Below are 15,650 nucleotides of genomic sequence, written 5' to 3' on the forward strand. Positions count from 1 at the left end.
TTGTGCCCATGCAGCATCTTACAATTGGTGTCCATTCTCCAAAGACAGCAAGCAGAACAAGGAGAAATATTGGTCACTAAAGAATTTCCTTTATGAAACATGGGCTGACAGATTTTGCTCAGGTGTTGCAGAGAATCTGGAAAGCAACTATTGTTTTAGGGATTATAATGAGCTTGCTGCCATCAAATAAATTGTAAGAATAACCTATAGAGATTTGGAAACGTATTCTGCCATTTTCATTGTCAGTTGTTAAGGTTAAAGCTGAGATGGCTAAAGTCTCATTAAGTAGATTTAAAGAGTCTTTCATCCCCCTGGACAACTGCTGGATAGCTTCATTAGAAAAAAGGCCAATTACTCAGGACAGAATTACATTAGAGCTACTCCACATTTAATAGGCTGATTTCAAAGATAGGAGTTAATGGTAAGTCTGATACATTAGAAGTTAGGGTCAGAATACCACATCTGAATCTCACTTCCTCTGTACAAAGATGAAAAGGTTCCCATGGGATTATAAGAGGGTAAGTGATCTGACCTACAGAATGATTAGATATTTCAAGTGTTTCTATTGTAAGAAACTCCACAGTCCTCTAGTTCTTTGACATACATGTAACTGTTAAGCAATGTCTTACAAGAAACATTGAGATAAACTTTTGGGACCCCAGACCGTTCTAATGTAAGACATTACATTTTTGGCCCATATTTAGTAGTTTAATATCATTTTTCCTGGTTGCCATTTGTTTGTGCCATACATTTTTTGAAATATGGAAGCTAGGATGCACAATATATGGATCCTTAAACCTGGAATCAGGAAAATTGAGTTCAAATCTAAACTCAGACATTTAGTAGATATGTGATTTCAAGGAAATCACAACCTTAGTCTGCTTCAATTTCTTCATCCAAAAAGAGAAACTATAACAGCCCCTACCTTTCAGAGTTATTATGCATAGCAAATGAGGTCATTTTTGTAAAATGTTTTTCAAACCTTAAAATGCTAAGTAGACGCTGGGCAGTCATAGCAGTAATAATAGTATCAATAGTAGGGGCAATAACAGTAGTAGTAGAAGGAGTAGTAGTAGGAGCATCAGCAGCATGGCCTTTCATGTATAAAAATATGACAATTAAAAAAAAAAAAACAGTTTTAACATTTATTCAAGGACTTTCCACTCAATCAGACTGGGATCCTTATATTTCTTCTCAGTCTATATCATCATGTGAAATTTACACAGGAAATAAACTCAATGCAGTAGACCAAGGTGGACCAAATCTGATTTACTCCCTGTTTTCTAATTTCTTCAGAAGAATTTACAGTTAACCAGATTTGGCATGAGCCAGCAGTTTGCAGATCCTTGTGCTAGGGACTTTGTTTCAATTCTTTTAACATTGTGTGGATTACAAAGGAGCACACAGGTTGCATATTACTTACTACTCCCTACAATGCAACCATTTTCTTTTCAGAACAGGTATTTCTCTGGTCATGAACTTTATGGCACTTTTCTTGTTTAGTTGTTTGTTAGTAATGTGTTGTAGCATATTCACTCATCTCTACTGACTGACTGATCTTCAGCCATGACAATCAATTTAGTTTGTACTATAAACTGTGATTATTCAGTAATCAAGTAATGGGAGCACTTATATCATTAATTTTTTAAGCATTAGACTTTTAAAACACAAAGGAAAAATTATACATAGAAAAAATGTAGATTTTATTTAAAAACTAAGCATCTGTGTCTTATTGTCATAAATCATATGTTTAAACAAGTAGTCACCATTTTCTACTTCTATTATTCAGTACAATAAACAAAGATGATTTGATTAAGTTTCATTTGATCAGACAAAAGTTGGAAATTCAACATTTATTAAAATTTATATTATGGGCACAACACTGAACATTCTCTCCTACATGGAAAGAAACTGAGATTTAACTCTTTTTTTTTTTTTTTTTTTTTTTTTAAACAACAATCCACAAAGAGAAAATCAGTAGGCATAGTGGTCTTCTTTTTGTGGATTTGTAGGAGAAAGCAGATTCAGGCCTTCTCCTTCTCCCAGCTAATCAAATAAAGCCTGAGAAGCCACAGTGGACCAAGTCCTGATCAGGAAATCTAAGGAAAAATCATATGCTGTCATTTTTCAGGCCCAAATAAGTATAGGGGGATAAACAAAGGTTTATGTATTATACTATGGTCCAAAGATCTAACCAGGAAGGAGGGCTCCAGGAAAAGCCTTCCAGTACAGGGATTAAACTAGAGTATGGGTTTATCTATTAAGAAAAGAAGATATAGCCTCCTACATACCCCACATCTTCAATCAAACATGACTAATCCTGGCGCTATGTAGGAATCAGTAATAAATGCCAATTGGCAGCTCTCTTGATCATGCCTCAGAGCTGGAATATAAAATCAGTATGGACTGATTAAAAGCCTGGGGATGGGAATAACCAAGGAGATGTATGTATTAGGCATAGGACAGAAAAAGAAACAGACAACATCCCAAGAGTTAGACAGAATTTTAAATGTAGCCCTTAATCCAAACTGAAGCCTGCATCTGTATAACAGAGAGCTAAGGCCATGTGGAGTCTGCCATTCTATTACTACGACTTGCAGACCCTTCCAGCTAGTAATGGTGGCTTTGTACCCAGCAGGATGTTGGACCTCCAACTAGGGGCAAACCCACAGTTGTGTTGCTCAGATCCAAATCCAGCTCATGAGTTTGAGAAGATTAAATTTAGGAGTGAGAAATTACAGTTTACTCTGCATCAGACCACACTGGGTGGTTCTGAAAACGTGTAAGTCTCAGCAGAACATTCAATACTTGAAGAAATCAATGAGAAGACACTAGAGAATACAAAATAGGAGTAAGACCCAGTCATTTTGGATATTTTCTCCAGAACTATGAAGAATCTGGTTCTAATGAAAAATTTAGGGGTAATAATTTAGGGGTAGTAATAGTGGAAAAATAAGTATAAACAAGAAAATTCCACCATACAGAGCTATTATGGTAAAGGTAATGTCTAAAGCAAAAAATCCAGAAGAAGAGAATTTCAAAACATCTAAAGCAAAGCCTCAAAACAATCAGCACACTGAACAGGTATGCACACACACACACACACAGACACACACACATACATGCACACCTATCTTGATCACAAAATCAACTAGAATTTCTGGAAGAATTGAAGCAAGGTTTTTTTTTTAAGTTTTAAAAATGATTTTATAAATCAAATGAGAATATTAAAAAGAGAATTTAAAGGAAAAAGAGGATTTTATGAAGAGAATTAACAATTTCAATAGGAGAATTAACAACTTCAATACTGAAGTAACAAATTGGGTGAAAATTAGAATGAGGCAAATAGAAAACAATGGTTGTATAAGATAGCAAGAAATAAGACAAAATCAGATGACTTAAAATATATGAAAAAAAGTAAGATTTTGTATATCAAAGTCAACTGATCTAAAAAACAGAACACAGAGAAATAACTTAAGAATCACTGGACTTCCTAAAAGTTATCACTCAAACCAAAAATGCCTAGTTATTACATTTCAGGTAATAATGAAAGAAAACTGCCCAATTCCTCTGGAATCTGAAGTTAATGTGAAAATAGAAAGAATTTACTGATATCTCATGAAAGAAATACCAAAATGAAAACTCTAAGGAATATCACAGCAAAAATCCAATACTTTTTTTCTCTAAAAAAAGAGGTTGCATGATATGGTAGGCAAAGTACTAAACTTGGAGTTGGAAAAAACATGAGTGTAAATTCTATCTTTGACATTTTACTAGTTGTGTGACCCAAGTTGCAAGCATCCAGAAAGGGAGATTCCAAGTTCTGGAGAGCCACCCCAATAATCACATAAGACTTAGCAGCCACCACTTATAAGAATTTGAAAGCTTAGAATATTATATTATAAAATGCAAAGATATAGATTTACAAATAAGAATAACTTTCCCAGAAAAACAGTATAATCTCACAGGGGAAAAATAGACCTCTAATAAAATAGAGTACTTAAACATTTCTGAGGGACTAGAAATTATTAGAAACTTCGAGTCCAGTGAAACTTTTTTTTTTTTTAAAATATGACCTTTGTACTAGAAAATAATAAAACAAATATGGCTAATGGACTTTTAACCCAAATTAGGAACTAGTAAGAAAGCACTTAGTTATCATGTAAATGCCAGCTATATGCATTAAATTGTTCTCCAAATATGCCTCAATATATCAAGGATTACATCTTAATCTAAAGGGGATCACCCTCCACTAAAATTTGTAATTATATGAAATTGCCTAAATCTCAGTGAATTTAAGTAATTTTCCTAGGGTCACACAGCTAGTAAAATGTCAAAGATAGAATTTAAACTCATGTTTTTTCTAACTCCAAGTTTAGTACTTTGCCTACCATATCATGCAACCTCTTTGTTTAGAGAAAAAAAGGGGATATTATTTCTGGATGTCATTTAATTCCTCTTAATTTTCTTCTCTAAAATGAAGGTAATACTTGCATTCCTCTCTCACATGTTTTTTTTTTTTAAAGATTAAAAGACATAATTATAATTAGCTCTAGAGCTAAAAATTGAGAAGCCATCTAGTCTAGCCCCCTCATTTTACAGACAAAGAAATTGAAGTCAAGGGATGGTAATGTGATACAACATGACTAAAAACACACAAGTAATAAACAACAGAAGCAGGATTTGAACACAAGGATTCTGATTCCAGAGTGCCCTTTCTGTACAATATAATGCATATTAACCACAAAATTCTCAAGAAATGGATATCAATATTCTTTTCTCCTTCATCTGAAATTTTAAGGATTCAGATTCTTCTGAATTTTAAGGAGTGAATAGATAACATCACTGTAAAGATAGCAGGTAATTGGCAGGAGATGGAGAAGGAAATGAAACTCTTCCAGTACCTTTGCCAAGAAAACTTTCAATTGGGGTCATAAAGAGTTGGACACTACTGAAAAACAACTGAACCAAATCAAATAGAAGATGAAGAAAAGCTAAGCAACCATAAAACAAGAGTGGAAATCTCACCAGAGAGTTCAGCTGATGGTATCATATGTGAAGATTAAGAGGGAAAATAAAGCAAGAAGTAACAAGATATATAAATGACTAAAAAATGATTTTTAAAAAGGAAGGGAAAGAGAATTTAGGCATTTGCTCTCACAGCATTTTGCAATTCTATGTTAACTTATTACCATTTCATCCCCATACTTTTCCAGGATATTTCTAGATTGCCAATAGGAAATGAAACAGTTGGGAGGAGGAAAAGAATAACTGGAATAATTATCTATAGAGAAATATCTATGTTCTAATGGCTCCAAAGCATTTGAAGGAATCACCTTCACTGCAAGTAAAGTTTTCCACAATTGCAAATGACTGACTATGAAATACTGTGACATTCCCTTTAGTGTCTTGACTGTCAGTCAGAGATTGAGTAAAGTTGAAGCAGAAGTGGTAGAATGAGCTACTACATCAACCTACACTCTCTGGAGGAGCATTATTTTTGAAAATAGAATTAAAGAATAAAAATAACTATTTTTTTCTTCTGCCCAGTACACTAAGTATGAGCAAAATTTTTGGTGGTCTATTGCCAAAGAGAACCATTAGAAAATGAGTAAATAACTATGCAAGTTCTTTGTCTATTTTCCATGTTAATGTGATTATTGGCAGTAACATGAAAAGAACAGAGTTGCAAACATTACCTCAATTTAGGGTTGTTTTGTTTCTTTTCCAAGTCTATTTGCTTATATGTTTCTAAGAAATTTGTATGCTTTCTGAATCTGTGACACATTCAGACACTGTTATGCATTAGAAATTTCAAAAAAATGTGGGCTTGATAGATATTGAAAAATTATCTTTATGTCCAAATATACTGAAACAATTTTAACTCAACATGAACAAGAATATGCAGTCTTCTACATTTAGCAACCAAGCCTAAATTAAAGAAATAATATATCTTTTGAGATTCGTTACTTCTGTGAAGATGTGTAATTGCATACCTACATGAAAAGTAAACTCTGACTTCTCAAAATAAGTCAGTCTTCAGATGTAAAAGCAATTAGAAAATATGTATTGTTGAGTGCTGTGCTTTTTGTTTAAACATTTACACATCTACATTTTTTTTTTTTTACTTAGAGCTAGCTATTCTTTCTGTTCTGATTTAAGAGATATCTACTTAAAGACTTTTTTTTTTTTTTTTAAATCAAACCTTAGAGACTCTTATTTCTGATAGGGTTTTAGATCCCTAAAGAAAATACTTTGCATACTTTCTCCAGGAAGCTTCTAGGTGGTTCAGTAGATAGAGTGCTGTTGCTGGAGTAAGGCAGACCTAAGTTCAAGTCCAGTCTAGACATTCATTAGCTGTGTGATCCTGGCAAATCATTTAACTTTTGTTTGTCTTAATCTGCTGGAGAAGGAAATAACAAACCAGTGTGTTTGTCAAGATAATTCCATGGACAGTATGATCCATGGAATCACAAAGAGACACAGCTAAATGAATGAACAACAAGTATTTTCTCCAGTACCCATCCTCACATCTGACATACTGGAAATAATGACATTTGAACATCAACTTAAAGGCATAGCCATTATTTAAAGCTGTAAATTTGTTTAAAGCAAGTTTTCTTCCTTTTGTATACTCCCTTAAATACTGTATGGGTGTTAAAAGAAACTGATAGGTTTCCTTTAAGTAACTTCCTATGCCAATAAAAAATGATCATTGTGGTATATTGCAAAGATTAATAGACTAGATGGCAGAGGAAACCTGAATTTGAGATCTACCACCTATACCTATTCACCATGTGACTGACAATGGCCAAATCCTAACTTTTCTGAGACTTGGTTTCCTCATGTGTATAACATGAATGTTAATAACTGCAGTATTTTCCTCACAGTATTGAGATTATGTACTTAAAGTTTTTTTTTTTTTCCTCTGTTAAGGAGGCAGCTTATTTAATGTAATTTTTTTTTTACTTTTAATTTTTATTTATTATAATTTTTTATTTACAAAACATAAACATGGGTAATTTTTCAACATTGACCCTTGCAAAACCTTCTGTTCCAACTTTTCCCCTCCTTCCCTCCACCTCCTCCCTAGAAGGCAAGTAGTTCAATACATGTTAAATATGTTAAAATATATGTTAAATCCAATATATGTATACATATTTATACAGTTATCTTTCTGCACAAGAAAAATTGAATCTAGAAGGAAATAAAAAACTTGAGAAGGTGCCAATAAATTCGATAACTTAAACGAAATGGAAGAATACCTTCAAAAATATAGCTTGCCCAGATTAACAGAGGAAGAAGTAAATAGTCTAAATAATTCCATTTCAGAAAAAGAAATAGAACAAGCTATTAACTAACTCCCTAAGAAAAAATCCCCAGGACCAGATGGATTTACATGTGAATTCTACCAAACATTTAAAGAACAACTAACTCCAATGCTATATAAACTATTTGAAAAAATAGGGATTAAAGGAGTCCTACCAAATTCATTTTATGACACAGACATGGTACTGATACCTAAACCAAGTAGGCTGAAAACTGAGAAAGAAAATTATAAATCAATCTCCCTAATGAATATTGATGCTAAAATCTTAAATAAAATATTAGCAAAAAGACTACAGTAAATCATCCTCAGGATAATACATTATGACCAAGTGGGATTTATACCAGGAATGCAGGGCTGGTTCAATATTAGGAAAACTATTAGCATAATCTACTATATCAATAACCAAATTAACAAAAACCATATGATCATCTCAATAGATGCAGAAAAAGCATTTGATAAACATGATAACATGCATTGCTTTATGGATCATGTTGGGAGAGAAAAATCAGAGCAAAAGAGAAAAAACATGGGAGAAATTTAAAAAAAAAAAAACCAGAAAAGTAAAGAAAGCATGTGTTGATTTACATTCAGTTTCATTAGTTCCTTTTCTATATGCAGATGACATTTTCTGTCCAAAGTCTATTGAGATTGTTTTGGATCATGGGACCAGTGAGAAGAACCATGTTTTTCATAGTTGATCATCATACATTCTTGCTTTTATGGTGTACAATGTATTCCTGGTTCTGTTTGTTTTATTCAGCATCAGTTCATGTAAATCTTTTCAGGCTTTTCTAAAATCAACTTGTTCATAATTTTTTATAGAACAATAATATTCCATAGTCTTTATATACCACAACTTGTTCAGCCATTCCCCAATTGATGGGCATCTACTCATTCTTCCAATTCTTTGCTATCACAAAAAGAGTTGCTGCAAATATTTTTGCACATGTGGGTCCTTTTCGTTCCTTTATGATTTCCTTAGGATGCAGACTCAGTAATATTACTGCTGCGTCAAAGGATTTGCACAGTTTTATAGTTCCATTTTGCTCTCCATCATGGCTGTATCATTTCACAACTCCACCAACAATGTGTTAAGTGTTCCAGTTTTCCCATATCCTCTCCAACATTTATCACTATCTTTTCCTGATATCTTAGCTAATCTGAAGTAAGGTGATACCTCAGAGTTGTTTTAATGTATATTTCTCCAATCAATAGTGATTTAGAGCATTTTTTATATGACTATAGGTGGCTTTAATGTCATCCTGTGAAAATTATCTGTTGATATCCTTTGACTATTTATCTATTGGGGAATGACTTGGATTCTTATAAATATGACAGAGTTCTTTATATATTTTATGGTATTCAAGGCCCTCCAATCCTTTATTGTAGAAACTGCCAGGTCCTGGGTAATCTTGATTGTTGCTCTTTGATATTTGAATTGTTTTTGTCCAGCAGTTTACAGTATTTTTTCCTTGAGATTGTAGTTTTGGAGTTTCAGAACAATGTTCCTTGGGGTTTTCCTTATGGGACCTCTTTTGGAAGGTGAGCAATAGATTCTTTTAATTAGTATTTCCCTTTCTGCTTTTAGAATATTGGGACAATTTTCTTTAATGATCTCTCATAGAATGCTACCCAGGCTCTTTTTTGGTCATGGTCTTTAGGTAGATCAATCATTTTCTTTTCTGGATCTATTTACCAGGTCGGTTGTTTTTCCAATGAGATTTTTCATATTTTCTTCCATTTTTTTCATTCTTTTTGGTTAGTTTGATTGATTCTTTCTGTCTCACAAAGTCATTAGCTTTCATTTGCCCTGTTTTAGTTTTTAATGTGTGATTTTCTTCAGTTAGCTTTTATATATCTTTTTCCATTTGGTTAATTTTACTGCTTAAGGAATTTTTTTTTCAGACAATTTTTTTCTTTCCTTTTCCAAGCTATTGACTTTCTCATGCATACCTCTCATTTCCTTTCTCATTTTTTCTTCTACCTCTCTTATTTAACTTTTAAAATCTTTTCTGAGCACTTCCAAGATGTCATTTTGAGATTGAGACCAATTCATATAATTCTTTGTGATTTCTTCTATGGACATTCTGTTCTTGTCTAAATTTGTATTTTGGTCTGCCTTGTCACCATAGTAGCTTTCTATGGTCAAGGTTCTTTTCTGTTTCTTGCTCATTTTCTTTCCTTTTCTTTTGGTATTTCCTCTTTTTTATTTTTATGGTTGACCTCTGCTCCTGGGGTAAAAGGAATGCTTTCCCAAGCTTTCTGTGCAGCTCTGTGCCTTGGCTTTGAGCTCAGGACCTCCTTGTGTTTGCAGGGAGTAGCTTTGCCTGATCTTCATAGGAAACATCCTGGTTTTCCAGAGTTTGTCTTCTTATGTGGGACTGGAAGCTGTCTCACTGATTTGCTCCTCTACTGAGACAGGACTGAGGGTCTCAGTTGCTGATTTGCTATGAATAAGAACCTCACTAATTTTCCCAAAATCTATTTGAGCTGAGCTGAACATAAAGGTCAGTGAAACTGACCTTTCTTGACATTTTTTTGGTCTATCTTGAGCTGGAGAGTGGTTCAGATTCTGTTCAGATGTTTGGTTTTATATGTTTTTAAGGGAAACTGGAAGAACTTGAGCAGCTTCCTGACTTCACTCTGCTATCTTGGCTCAATCTCTGGAATCCACATTTAATTAAGTGTGAATATATGATAACTATTTCTCATTGTATTAAAACAAAATTACTTTCTACTATTATTCTTTATACTGTTATTACTGTGGAAGACTTTAATCAACATGGTCTAATAGCATATTGTAGTTTAGTTAAAAAATATTCTGCTTTTCATGTAGAAGTGATGTTATTAAACTACCATTTATTGTTTTTCCATTAGTAGAAATGGATTTTACTGATCCACCCACACTCTTCTTGTTGGACCCCTTTATGACCAGCTACATGATGCATTGAACAGATGGTTGGCAAATTAGGGATGTAGTCTGTCTTCATGGCTAAGAATCAAGCCTCAAAGTATTCTTACTTCTTTCTCTGAATTTCAGTTTTTCCCTTCTCTGCACTGAATTTGAGAGGCAAGCTGTGCATTATGCTGTGTTTAAAGTCAGAAAGAACTGAGTTATGATATTTGCCTATGGCAGATACTACTAGATGTGTGACCATGAACAATTCACTTAACATTTTAGTATATATAAGCAATTTTCTGATCCTGGAAACTGCAGTTGGATTAAATATACTTGTCTGAATATACTTTGTGTGCTTTAGAGTGGGAATCAAACTCCTCTATGACAAAAAAGATTACCCACTGTCTTATCAATTTTTAAGATTTAATGTTTCTATTAATTTAGACTCAACAATTAAAAATAACCTCTTCTTTATTATGAACTTAACATCCATAAATATAAACATTTCAGTCTATAAAGGGAAAAATAAGATTGGGTATGAAATAATCTACTTTTGTTATGTAATGTTTTAAGTGTATATTAAATTTAGCATTATAGTAACACATTTTCCCTTTTTTGAACATTATTATTTTCTTTGAGGTATGTTTCTAATGTTTTAGGATCCTTCCTTCCTTCCTTCCTTCCTTCCTTCCTTCCTTCCTTCCTTCCTTCCTTCCTTCCTTCCTTCCTTCTTTCCTTCCTTTCTGTCTTTCTTTTTTTCCTCTATTTTCATCTCTGTATCTCTATTTCTCAACTTTATCAATATCAACTTAATCACATCTTTTTCTCTCTATTAAATAGGAGCTCTCTTTCATAACAAATACATGTAATCACTTAAAACAGATGAATGCATTGGCCATATCTGAAAATGTACATGATATTAGCTATCTCTGTTCAATTGTACAGGGAATATCAAGTTACAATAATGATTTTGGGGTAGAAATAGCACGTCTTATAATCTATATAATTATATGTCTGTATAATATATAACTTTATAATCTAGCTGTCATAATTTTGCAATGTGGATGTTGTTAGAGAACAATATAGAATTGTGTACTAAAATCTGCATAACATGGAGCCATGTTAGATTAAGTTTATATTTTGAAATGACTATCAAAATGACTCAGATTTCTTTTTCTAATTAGATGACTTAATTTTAAGATATATAGGTAACAATTATTATCAGTCCTAATGAAGATATAATTAAATAAGACATAAATAGTTTAATGGGAAAGAAATATAGCTCATAGAAATTTGCTGGAACTCACCTTCTCTCAGCAATTCCCAAACTGATAGTGATTATCTGATTTTACTACTTCACAAAGTCATTTTGGGAATAAACCATCTCTGTTACCAGATAACAGAAAGGAAAAAAAAATATTGACCACAGCAATATTTTTGTATTATATATGGATGATATCTTTCAATTATATTCTTACCAGCCTTTATGCCAATAAATGAGAATAATCTGTATTTTAGTTTGGTAGAAAACTTTTTTTTTTTTTTTTTTTTTTTACTACATTTCACCATTCTTTTGAATTATAAATAATCATTTTTACAAAACATACACATGATCAAAACAAGAGAAACATATGAAACATGGAGAGGAACATAGGCTTAGACAGTACTATGGAATAGATAAGCTTTGTTTTCAACTCTTCTTTCTCTGAACTCCTTCAGAATTTCAGATTTTGAGAAATGAAAGCTCCCTTCTACCCTCATCCTCTTTCTCCTCCATAGGAACCCTTCAAACACTTGGAGATAATTAGCAGGTCCTCTTTAAGGACCTTCTCTTCAACTGATTGTTATGTGGAATGGTCACTCAGTTTTGGATTTTCTCCATCTTACAAAAATCTTTTATAAATATGAAATCCATTATGCACTAAAAGGATAAAAAACAAAGTAAAAGAATAAATTTGTACAAAATTATTTATAGCACATTTTTTATCATAACACGAAGATAATAACAGTCTTTTGGGGAAATAAATTGTAGTGTATGAATGTAATAGAATATCATTGTGTCATTAATAATGACAAAATAGAAGATTTCAGAAGATATAAAAAAGGGCTCTGTGAAATAATTCAAGTTGTATTAGGGGAACCTATACAATGAAAATAATATACATTATTAAGAAAAAAAAATAGCTTAAAAAGATTTAGAACTCTGACCAATGAACTGAAAATGAAACTTGCTTCATACCTCCTGCCAAAGAAGTCATGGACTTAAAATGCAGAACAAGAAATACATTTATAAACATGACCAATGTGGGAATTTGTTTTGTTGGACAATACATATTTACTATGTAGTTTTTTTGTTATCTGTTTTTATTGTTCAATTGTGGGGAACAGTGGGAGATAAAGATAATAAATATTTGTAAAATAAATAAAAAAAATTTAAGGAAAAATTAAAAAAAAATAAATGTGGCAATTAGAGTAACCAATAGCTCAAATATTATTAGACTAAGGATACAAGAGGATTATTCCTTCCTCCATTCTGGTTATTATACTATTGTGAAAAAAATATTTAATATATTCCCCAATGATTTATAAAAATAATTTTAAACAATTATTTTTGAAAACTTTGAGTTTATTGGATCAGTCATCCCCAAGGTCTATTCCTGGTTTCCTGTGGCTGGTCTGTACTGGTGCATCCAGTGCTCCACTTTCACTCCAGTGCAACAAACCTTTTTTTCCAAGTTGTCTTGGGGTAGAAAATTGTTTTACTCCATTGTTGTGGAGGTTCTGTCACTTGAGAATTCGTACTGTAATGTTCCTGAAAGTTGTTTGGGAAAATCTAGGCAAGCCCTAGTCTTTTCTCTTTGTTGTTCCTTTTCACATTATTGACTCAAAATGGGCTTTTTTTTTTTTTCATCCAGATCTTTGATTCGGTTGATGTAGGAAATGCAGATAAGTAGTAACTGTCTAATTTATAATCTCAGAGTATTGTCTCATGATACTTAGAGATTAAGTGACTGTTTCAAGTGATAACAGCCAATGTGATAAAGAGGCACTGGTCTTCCTGGATCTAATCCCTATTCTTTAGCCATGATTCTACCTTGTTTCCTTAATGGGCATATAGTCTATTAAATACCTTAGTTTCTTGGAAATTTTTCACACATGCTCTCCTCATTTGTACATGTGAAGGTTTTTTTTTTTTTTTAATTTTATTAAATACAATTGTAGGACTTTATATACGTACATGCCATTACATTTCTTTATATTTGCCTCAATGTTCTAGCCAAGTGAGGTTTTTGTCGTCATCTAAAAATTCTATAAGCATTCAGCAGTCATGCTTTCATCTAAATAATTGATGAAAATACTGAATGAACATCAGTGGGCCAAAAAAAGAACTATTGGACACTCAACTAGACAGTTTTCTTCAAGTCAACATCATTCTATGACAAATTTTTGATTCTAGTTCTTTGAACAGTTCCAAATCCAACTAATTGTAATAACATTAAATTCTATTTTAATAATTTCACTCACAAAATTCATTTCCCTTTCATTTTACCGTAGGACACTAGGATCCAGAGAAGTTTAGTGAGTTTCTCACTGACACTCAGTGAGAGTGATTGCAGTAATTCAAAACCAGTTTTTTATCACTCTATAAAGCATAAAACAAAAAAATATCTTAAATCTATCTACAGAGGACCAGCAGAGGCAGAAGTACAGAAGTATATACAGAAGTATAGGGCCCCAGACCAAAGCCTCTCTGGTAACCCTGAAGTCCTAGTCTTGGTTTTGGTGGTAGTGATCTCTGGGGTCTCTTCACACAGGCTCTCTATTAGTCCTTCTTTCATTGTCCCACTCACTCTCATGTTGACTGTAGCATTCCTTCTTTATGTTTATTCAGTTGTAACTTCAGTTGAAGTTAAAAAAAATTAGTGTTTCCCCTAAATTTTCCTATTTTCAAAACAGGCCTTATTAGTAAGGCTCTCTCTAATTAAATGTAAATATCTACTTCCTTTTTCCTCTGCATCTCTTCCTATTGAAGTACAGATGTCTCCCCAGGCTACCTTTCCTTTTTAAGTCATTCTTCCAATTTGGGGACAACTTCCTAACCCTTTGCAATCTTGGATCGGTGTTAGCTGCCTCAGAAATCATACTTCATTGTCCACATGGACCTATTCTCTTTGTTTAGATTTATAGTCATGATAATTATAATGACGATTGGCCTATATAAAGTATGGGCTGACTGATCCAGCAACCTGATTCCATACTTAATTCAAATATAAGACATTTATTGCTTTACCATTTACAAAGTTTAATGGCAAAGACCTATAAATTGAGTTGATGCCTTTCAGTTGGGGAATGGCTAAATAAGTTATGACATGTAAATGTAATGGACTATTATCATTCTAAAAGAAATAGAAAATCCTGGAAAGACTTGCATGAACTAATTCTAAGTGAAGTGAACAGAACCAAGAAAACATTGCACATAGTACCAATAAGATTATGTGATGATCAACTGTGAGTCCCTCTGACTCTTTCCAATAATAAGGTGATTTAAGGCAGTTCCGATAGACTTGGGATAGAAAAATGCCATCCCCATCCAAAGAGAAAACTATGAAGATTGAACATAGATTAAAGCATAATATTTTCACCTTTGTTGTTTTTTTCCTCTCCTTATATATTTTTTTTTTGTTTGTTTGTTTTTTGATTTTTGCTCAGCAAGATGAATGTAGAAATATGTTTAGGAGATTTGCACACATTTAACCTATATCAGATTCTTGTTGTCTTGGGGATGCAGGGAGAGAAAGAAAGAGAGAAAAATCTGGAACACAAGACTTTGTGAAGATGGATGTTGAAAACTATCTTTCCATGTATTTGGGAAAATAAAATATCATTAAACAATTTACAAAGTTCTTTACATGTATGATCTTTTATTTGAACCTCATAACAGCAGCATTAGGTATATTTTATATGTATTATTATCTCCATTTTAAAAAATAAAGAAATTTAGGTGCAAAAAGAGCAGCTAGGTGGCACAGTAATAGAGTGCTGAGCCTGGAATCAGGAAGATCTCAGTTCAAATCTGGCCTCAGATATTAGCTATATACTAATTACTAAACCCTTTTTGCCTTAGTTTCCTCCTCTGTAAAATGAGCAGAAGGAAATGAAAAACACTCTTGTATCTTTGCAAAGAAAACCTTGAAAAGTCTGACAAAGTCAGACATGACTGAAAACAACTAAACAGCAGCAACAAAAAAGATGCAATGAGGTTCAATAAATTGTCCATATTCACAAAATAAACTATAGGGTTAGGATTTGAATTCAATTTTTTATGACTCCAATGCTCCAATCTATAAACTAAACAAAATGAAAGTACTCTTCTAGATCATCTATTTTAGTTCAACAAATTAAGAAATTGGGGCTCCAATA

At 32.7% G+C, this 15,650-nt stretch overlaps 1 protein-coding gene across 1 annotated transcript in view; it reads left to right on the forward strand.

The window, feature by feature from the left end:
* The window catches only part of HAO1 (hydroxyacid oxidase 1), a 94,362-nt gene that overhangs the window by 6,719 nt on the left and 71,993 nt on the right, over window positions 1-15,650 (forward strand). The window lies entirely within an intron of this gene.

Source organism: Sminthopsis crassicaudata, chromosome 2, assembly GCF_048593235.1.
Source record: "Sminthopsis crassicaudata isolate SCR6 chromosome 2, ASM4859323v1, whole genome shotgun sequence".
NCBI lineage: Eukaryota > Metazoa > Chordata > Mammalia > Dasyuromorphia > Dasyuridae > Sminthopsis > Sminthopsis crassicaudata.